Source organism: Lutjanus erythropterus, chromosome 6, assembly GCF_056507025.1.
Source record: "Lutjanus erythropterus isolate fLutEry1 chromosome 6, fLutEry1.hap2, whole genome shotgun sequence".
Taxonomy (NCBI): Eukaryota; Metazoa; Chordata; class Actinopteri; order Lutjaniformes; family Lutjanidae; genus Lutjanus; species Lutjanus erythropterus.
Window position 1 is genome coordinate 20,380,014 of NC_139322.1, and position 9,515 is coordinate 20,389,528.

Sequence of the window (9,515 nt, forward strand, 5' to 3'; positions counted from 1 at the left end):
ACGAATTAATAGGGCAGCTCAAAATAGTGTAATCACATTCTTTTGTCACATATTTCCTTCAATCGCTGAAGTGAAATCAGCTCAGCAGAACAGCTGAAATGGAGAGAAATGCTGCTGGACTGAGAGATAATCCTTACAGCCATGAGGAGTCTGCCACATGGTGCTGCATACACTCATAATAACCAGAGCTGTTAATGAGTGTAGACAATGTACCAGCGGGCAGCTGTCACATGAAAAACCTCAGAGAGAAAAAGTTACTTTTTTAAGTTTTACTGAATGAAACTGCAAATAGTCATCCATTAATGTGTTGGTCTCTCACTGCTCTTTGACTTCTTCAGCCTGTCTGTGAGTCTCAAAACTTACTGAGCAGCTACAATCAATATTTCTCATGTGACAAAATTAAAGCAGTTGCTCACAGTCATGAACCTATAGAGAATTATCACCTGAATCTGCAGCTTCCCTCAACTTGAGAAGCTTTATAACAAGTCTTACCTCCTTGTTTGCCTGCAAATTCTGGTTCACTCTCACTGCTCTCACCGTGTCGTGATGTAGAAATAAGGAACAGTTTGCTAAGCGGGCAGGGGTGGGTAGTAACGAGCCACAAGTAATGCACAGGAATAAAAAAGTAGTTTTACAAAGAACACATACTTTTTATACATCCTTTTTTAAAATTGTACTTCTTTTGCACCTCTACAAGTTGCTGCTCCCTGGAAGAAAAATAAGCACCATCTGTCTTTTAACCATGATGTGATGATGATGATGATGATGATGATGATGGAGCAAAACCCAGAACAAGAAGCAGCTTCAGTGACAATCCCACATCTTGTGACACTTTTTATACCAAAAACTTAAAAAAAAAGATATCACTTACATGATTAAGTGCTTGCTGTACTTCCTGGAAAACACTGAGATCTCCGCTTTTAAAAACTTCTCACCTCTGCAAACAAGTTAAAGTAATTGGCCCATACAGTAGATTAAAATGAAGTTAGCTAGCTAACATTAGCTACGTTATTTTTCATGTGTATGTTTTATAATACTGATTGCCAGTGGTATGTTTATCTTTTAAACTAGCCTTGGTAATTAACCTAAAGCAGCATTTCATCATTTAGTACACCATAAAGATATTAAAATTAAAGATAACTTGCATTTTGAGTACTTTATTAACCAGGTACATTTTTACTTTTACTTGAGTATATATAGATTTTCTCTATACTCTACCAACCACTGCAAGTTCTCCATTTCAACTTAAAATGGTGATGATATGTCAACAGCCAAACAAGTGACCCTCCCCCAAAAGATAAGTTATTACAGTTTTTAAAGTTTTTTTTTTTTTTCTGTTTTTTTAAGGTGAAGTAATTTTTCAGGACAATTTTCAGTTGAGGATTCGGCGCATTACTTGATATTCACAGCATCTCAACAGTGTATGTGGGACTGACCTAAAATAAACTACAGCATCCATGTTCGTTGCAATGTAGAAACATGTCATCACATGCAAACATATTGGCTCATTTAAGTTTTTAATAGTTTTTGGAAGACAATGAAGGTTGAAGAAATAAGCTACATCATGTCAGGCTTTGGTTCTCTAGGCAATACTTGTTAGTAGGATCAGTTCATTGTTGCTTTTGGTCTTTTCATGGGATTTGTTGCCAGTATTCTTACTACAAAAATGGAATCTCATCAGTTGTTCCCTTGGCTGCCAACTGTCACAATATATTCGAACTGGCATCGTGAAACTTGCCCAGTACAATATGGTATAACATTTGATTTTCATGTAAAAACATCAAAGTAAAGATGAAAGCTTTATACACAGTATTATGTGTGCACATGTGCTTGTGTTTCAAAGCCTTGCCAGATGACTCTTATTACCAATACCATGTGGCACCGAGTGCTGAGTGCATCGCTTCATTTGGAATAAACACACGCAAACACACGTGCACACACAAAAACACACACATTGTCTTCTGCGTTGCATTGGCAGGCGGTAATACCAGCATTAGCATATGAAAGACAGCAGCTGCAAGGTGTAGCTGTCACCGTTGTTGTTGCTTGTTGCTTGTTGTGTTATCCATTTGGATGGCAGCTCCTGTGTTCATGCTAACCCTCGCCTTGTGAGTGTTCACTGTTGCACTCCCTGCCGTCTCTCTGTGTGTCTCCCTCTGTCTGTCAGTCATGCTCCTCTCGTTTCTTCCTGGGACTCATGTATGACTAGTCACATCCTTCAGGGAAGATAAGGGACATGCAGTTCATGTATATATGAAGACTGGACACTCACTACACACAGCTCGGACAAAAAATTATGTAAACATGCATCCTTCATCATATTCTGTGTGTGTATTTCACGTTGTCTTGTAAGATCTTTTTCATCTTGTTACATGTTTTACATTGTTTTTTGTCTTGTTGTGTCATTTTTGTCTTGTTACATCTTATGTTGTTTTTCATCTTGGTACATGTTTTTTGTCTTGTTTCATCTTTTTTGTTTTGTGGTGTTTTTTTACATCACTTTTCCTCTTGTTAGATCTTTTTTCCTATTATGTATTTTTCATCTTGTTAGGTGTTCTACATGGTTTTTCTTCTTGTTACATCCTTTTTAGTCTTGTTATATCTTGTCTATCACTTTTCATCATGTTACATATTTTTTGTCTTATTATGTAATTTTTCATCTTACGTGTTTTTTTGTCTTTTTTTTTTTGTCTTGTTACGTCTGTTACATGGGCACACCAAGAAATTTTAGTCTTTTCCATTAGTACTTTCCCATCCATTCAGGTGGGTATGGTAGCACACAATGATGCAAAGTAAAAATTAAAAATAAAGTAATAAGCCTGTTTTGAAAATGTAAGGACTAGAAAGTACCGATATTTGTGTTCAAATGTAGGGGGTAAAAATAATAAGTTGTCAGAAAAATAAATACTCAAAGTACAGGTACCTGAAAAATATACTTAAGTACAGTAACAAAGTATTTGTACTTCCCACGTCTGCATTTTACTTAATGGAAATTCAAACATACGCTGACTTTCAGGAAATCCTAGAAGTTATTTCTTGAAAGTTTCCTAATCAAGAATTTTCTGCATTCATTTATAAAATTGAAACAGCTGAGGAAGCCTTTTTTTACTCAAGCAGTGCTCCTCAGAACTCAGAATAATACGAGTTACAGTGTTAAAAAAAAGTTACAGTAGATCACTTATCATGGGCTGTAAGTTGAGTTGAAAGACAGAGCTGCCCTCGGCAAAGAACACTTTATCTCAGATAGCAGCAGGGTGCAACCTACCAACTCAAAATCCCTCTCTCCTCTTGTCTGTTTCTCTCTTTCTCTCACCCAAAGATGTAAATGTTCAAACGGACTAATTCCTTCAGAGCTGTGATGAGCATGAAAGACCAGTCCCCGCCCTCATTGCTAATTGATGGCCTTGCATCGCAGCATGAAAGCTGGATGAGCCTTGCTTGAGACTCTCATTAGTGGTAACTACACTACAGTTAGCTCCATTAAAATTACATTACAGACATCCTAGACACACCTTACACTGATCTCCCTTCACTTTAATTCTTTCTCTTTAAATGTCACTTACAGTACGTGCAAGAGACCTGAATGATCCCATCACACTAAAGATGAAGGACTGTTACTCGCATGGTCAGAATAATTTTGTATTTTTATAATGAAGATACAAGTATGTTTGCCATACTTAGTCTTTATCCACTGATCAGAGAAACTTGCTCTGATCATGAAGTAGCACTGAAAAGAAAAACAGGCCACCAATGAGAAATAACTCTTCCACAACTGTCCTTTATGCATGCATTTGCATCAAACCACGCCTTTCGGTGTGACTGGTCAAACCACACGAGCACGCTTCTTTTTCAGGCAGTGCCTTTTTCTCCTGGGAAAGCCAGTAGATGCAAGCATGTGACCGTAGGCAATAGTTGAACCTCACGCTCAAGATCAATATGACAGAGTAACTGACAACATTTCCCAGCTGGCGCGGCAGCACCTGGAGGTCCTCCAGGGAGAGCTGGAGGATGCTGCTTCAGAAAAGAACATCTATGATACCGCTGCACCCCTAACCCAGAGGAGCTGCGAGAGAATAGATGGATGAATGAATACAGGTGAAGTTGCATTTATTATTGTAACTGTTTTTTGAGGATCTTTTTTGAGGATTTCTTTATTACACAGTTATGCAAAAGTGCTGAGAAACCCATTCAGCCACCCACCCCAGGCTCTCAGGGAGAAGATAAAACTTGGTTAAATTAAACTAAAATAAAACACACAGTATGTAAGTTCTAGTACTTGGGTATCTCAATCAAAACAATTGCAAAAAACAATTTGATGAAGTTGTGAAGTAACAAGGGATCATGGGAGTTATTGTCTCAATTGTTAATCAACCACAATTGCCAATGAAAATGTATCGGATGTGACTCAGGTAGAAATCATTTTCATGGACGAGGTAATGTATTAAAGTTTTTTACGCAACATTTTGTCACATCCACTAACTTCCTCACTCTCTGAGGTATCATCTGTTTTTTTCTCATGTTTCCCCATAGGTTTTAGCAACTAGCAACCAAATTACAGATTTGTGTGGGTTTGAACATTGTTGGAAACATTTGGATAATGTAAGTACACAACTTAAAAATATACAATATGGATGTAGTTGTAAATAGACATTTAAATGCAGATTTATTACATATTATACCGTAAAAGAAATATATATAGGTAAAATATGTTTTAAATGTACATATTCAGGTATGCAACATTTGTTAATTTTGATAAAACAATCTTCTTTTAAAGCAGCAATATTGGGTTGTTGTTTTTTTTTTGTTTGTTTGTTTATTTGTTTGTTTTCTTTTTGACCGCTTCGCAGCGGCATATTGTCATACTGTCACTGGTGGACAGTAACGAAATACATTTACTTGAGTATTTGTTTTTTTGAAAACTTATGACTTTGACTCCACTACATTTCAAAGACAAATGTTGTACATTTCTAGAAAGGTTGTCGTTACTCATTACTTTTAGGCTAAGCAGAGCTTTGAGGTCAATTGTTGCTGTTTTTTCTTGTCTAAAATACACACTGTGTTCCTCACAGAAGGAAACCAATCACAGTACCCACTCTCAACTGGGACTGATGTAAAAGCAGAAATACATCATCCAGCTGCATTTTGTAACAAGCGCAAGCAAGTTGTCGATCTTTGATTCAAACGAAAATTGATAATGGCAGCGGCTTATTATTAATTAGAAAATATATAATATGTATAATTTAATATATAATTAGAAAAACAGAAATAATTCCAGGTACGCTTTTAATGTTGGGTTGTTTTTAACAGGGTGAAAAATACCACATAATTCATGTATATACTGCCCCTGAAGGCAGAAAGAAATCTCAGTTTTTTAACAGACTTGGAGAAATCTTAACAGTTGGCTTAAATCTATTTTTTTGATTTTAATACAGTTACATCAGAAAATGACAATAGCTGTCTTTTCTGTTTTTGATTGCATTTCTGTGCTGAAGTGTTTATAGGTGTTTCTATAGGCTTTGTGTAGCAGAGTGGTTCTACAAGCAGGTCAGTGCATCATTAGGTGGTTTCAGAGAGTTACAAGGTTCTTTAAATGCATCGTGAAAACAATACAGCATGTATTGATATTAGAAATTGTACTTTGTAATTTGTACTTTTGAATACTTAAGTATTTTTAAAAGCAAGTACTGTAGTACTTTGACTTGAGTAAAATTTTGACTGAGAACTTTCACTTGTAGCTGGTTAATATTTGGCCTGGACTGCACTGAGCAGGAGGACGAGTGAGAGGAAAACAAATGTGAATCACAGATTTATTTTGACCAAACCAGAGTTAATGATTGTTTGAACAGTAGAAAGACTAAATAAGACAGTTTTGGTGATTTTTATTTTGTTTCTGTTGAGTTTAAATGCAGTGTGTTTTACTGCGTTAACAAGGCAGTCATATTAATTTTAGTCAAAGAGAGAAACTTGAATTAGGAAGGTGATCGGTTTTATTTTTCTGTTTAATAAGGAAAATGGGTGTGAGAATCCTTTCTTAACATTTTGTCAGTTCATCCCAGCTTTCAGGTGGGCATGACAACCTTTAGACACATAATGTTATCCTCCCCTACATAGTGTAACATAGTTGTTGTAACCCCACATTATCTTGAACTTAATCATGTAGTTTTTATGTGTCTAAAACTAAGCAAACTGTTTCACAGTGTTAATCACATATTAAAAACTTTCTGGCAGCGTCTCAGACAGCTGCTAAACGGTATACTGTGTTTCAATATCTGATGCCAAAGGGTGGTGACAAACTGTCGATATGTGACGAGCTGGGATTAGAGAACATGTTACATTTTCTCTTGGTTATAGAGCCTACTACTCTGACATGATTCATGTTAGCCTCCAGCTTTTCCTTTGTTTTGCCTCCAGCTAAAACCAGGAATCATGATATCAGCACTACAAAGGTAACTTGACACACCAGATGGTTTGTTACACAGAACCATCTGGAAAGTTGTCTTTGGAAACTGTTTGGAAAAGGCCAGGCGCTTCAAAAAAAAAATGCTCACAGCAGGTAATTGGATGAACCATCTGTCTGTCATGTCTAACATGGGTTAACTTCAACCAATCAGGTCAAACTCTTGTTGAAGCCGGACAGGAGAAAAGCAAAAACATCTTTTCCAGCCTTCAGTGTGTTGTTTGATCTTTTTTCAATGAAGAAACACTCCAGTTCTGATACAACTGATGCTATCGCAGTATTTACACTAATCTCTTCCATGGATGCTTCCCGCTGTTGTCACACCTAAAACTACGCTTGTAGCTGCCAGTTGTCTCTCCTGGGGTGCTGATTGCTGTACCACTGTTGATGCAAACTCAAACTGATAACTTGGCCTGGCAAGATGGATTCTCATGTGATCTCGCAAATCTAGCTGCCTCGCAAGGTAACTACAAAGGGTCTATAAGCAGGTAGTGCACAGTGGATTTTTAGAGCTTTTTAATTTAAAACTGTCTCTGCTGTGGCCCTTAAATTAGTTAGCACAATTAATATGATGTGTGATGTCATAATATCTTCCCCCATCCACGCTGGTGATGGCAAAGGACTAAGAGGCAGAAACTCCACAAATCCTCTTTTCAAATATAAGCTCAGTGGCCCAGTGCTCATACACACAAGGGCTTGAGGACATGCATGACAGCAGTGTCCTCACATCCCGTCGACTTTGATAAACACAGCAAGGAGGAAATGAAGACAATTGTGTCACTACTTGATGTTCTGTTCTCAAAATGTCACTTCCTTATGTTTTGTCAGGGTGTACACTAATGTAGACACCACAGGAGTGCAACAGGGACACCTCAACTGTCCTCTGCAGGGATAAAACAAAATTGTTTCTCAGGTGCCTGAAGGCTGTCTGATCAACCAAGCCTGGAACTAGTGTTATTTTTGTCTTTTATTTAATATGTGTCAAAATACCATTTTGAATTAAATATTGTGGTGCTGCAGATTTATCCCTCATTCTCTAGACTTCAGAAAACATCTTTGTTACGTACAGATCCCTGAAAAACATAACACACCATAATCTTTTAATGTGTTTTTAAATGAAAATGAGAATAATGATGTAAAAATGATCCTTTCCTAATAATAATAATATTAATAATATTGCAAATCATATCACAGTTCCAGTATCAGTCAAAATAACTGCAATTATTTCTTCAAAATCGTTCAGCCCTAGTTTTAACATTACATTGGTTTTGACACCGGCTCTTATGAGGCCATGATTATATTATAAGTGTGCCATGAATATTTTCCTTGACTTCAAGTAAAGTGGTACATTTTGGACTTGTCAAAAGGATGTTATTAATTTTAATTATTCTGTCAAATGCTTTTATAATGGTGTCTTGAATCATCTCCTGGACTTTAAGTAAAAGTGGTACCATTTGGACTTGTCATAAAAAATTCATTATATGTAATAAGGTCAGTTTGACAACAGAGTACAGTACCAAGGTGAATTAGCTTACAGGGTTACCTGATGGACAGATAGTGGTTAGCTAGTTTATTTGTAGCTGAGGTAGGCTAAGCACTGTCTACAGTCATCTGTAGCTGGTGTTAGTTAGTTAACTATGTTAGCCAAAACCAAATTCTGTCACTTCAGTACTGTCGTCCCTGTCAAACTGGCCAGCGTTGGTCTCTCGTTCCAGAAAAGTCTAAATCAATAACATTCTGAATTAAGCAGTGACACGTCTCTCTTCCTTCTCATCTCTGTTGAGAGTTGCACATGCACAGTACCAATCAGCACTTTCCTCCCAGATCATCATCAGTTGAGTCTGGCAGAAGTGGAGATTTCAGCTGGACCGGGACCAAACACAGCCTCTGAGTAGGCAGGGAATACGGTACTGAGGTGGTTGAGTTTGGTTGAGGCTGGGTTTGTCTCCTGGCACTCTGGTGCGAAGTCATCTAGGCAGTTAGCGCCATGGCTAACCAAGCTAACTAGCTAACACCAGCTACAGATAACAGCAGACAGCACTTAGCCTACTTTAGCAATAAGTAAACAAGCTAACAGCTGTCTGTCCATCAGCTAACCCTGTAAGCTAAATCACCTTGGTGCTGTAACATTTAACACCTGTATGACAAGTCCAAAATGAACCGCTTCGCTTGAAGTCCAAGTAATTATTCATGGCACCGTTAGAAAAGCATTTGACAGTGTAATAACACTTAATGACATTTTTATGATGTAAAATATAAAATGCTCTCCTTTACCAGTGTCAAAACCAACCACATATGATAGTATAAAGTTAAAACATAAAAGTTAAAACATTAAGCTAAACAGTTTCTTTAAGTTTGATAATGTCGAGTTGTCATGACAAAGACATTATTGGCTTGACTAATCCCAAGTTGCCATAACAAAAACTTTGTATCAGAAATGACATATGGCACACACACAAAAGTCATAAACATCCAAAAACACTCTTTCATGTTCATTACAGGTGTCATGACATGGTTATGACAGTGTAATGAGTCTTATGCACACCCCTTCAAATAAAGTGTTGCCTCATTTTTTAAAATTATTTATTACTTTATTGGAAATAAAGTAAAATAAAGATCAGTGAGGCCATTGAGACCACCACAGATTATTTCTATAAGGACTTTACATTTTTGATTTACTTCATCCAGAACTGAATGAATTTTTTTCTGAGTGCGAAATGTAATCTTTCATATAACATAAATGCAATTTACTATATCTATACACTCCTGTATTGTGGGGTTGCTCAGGGAGTAAGCAGTGTCTCATGAGTGCTTTTTTACTCACAAGGCACTATTATTTTATCAAAATACCAAATGTACTCATCAGGATGCAAGGTTGCAATTTGGCAATCTATTCATACCAAAACTTAACCATACATCAACCATATAAGCACAGTAGAAAACACTCATATGTGTTGTTTAGGAATGCATAAAACACCGATTTTGTCACACGTGCTGCTGTGGAACAAGATGAGGACTCAGGGTGATGATCCTTTGACTGATCAGATATCCACGTGTG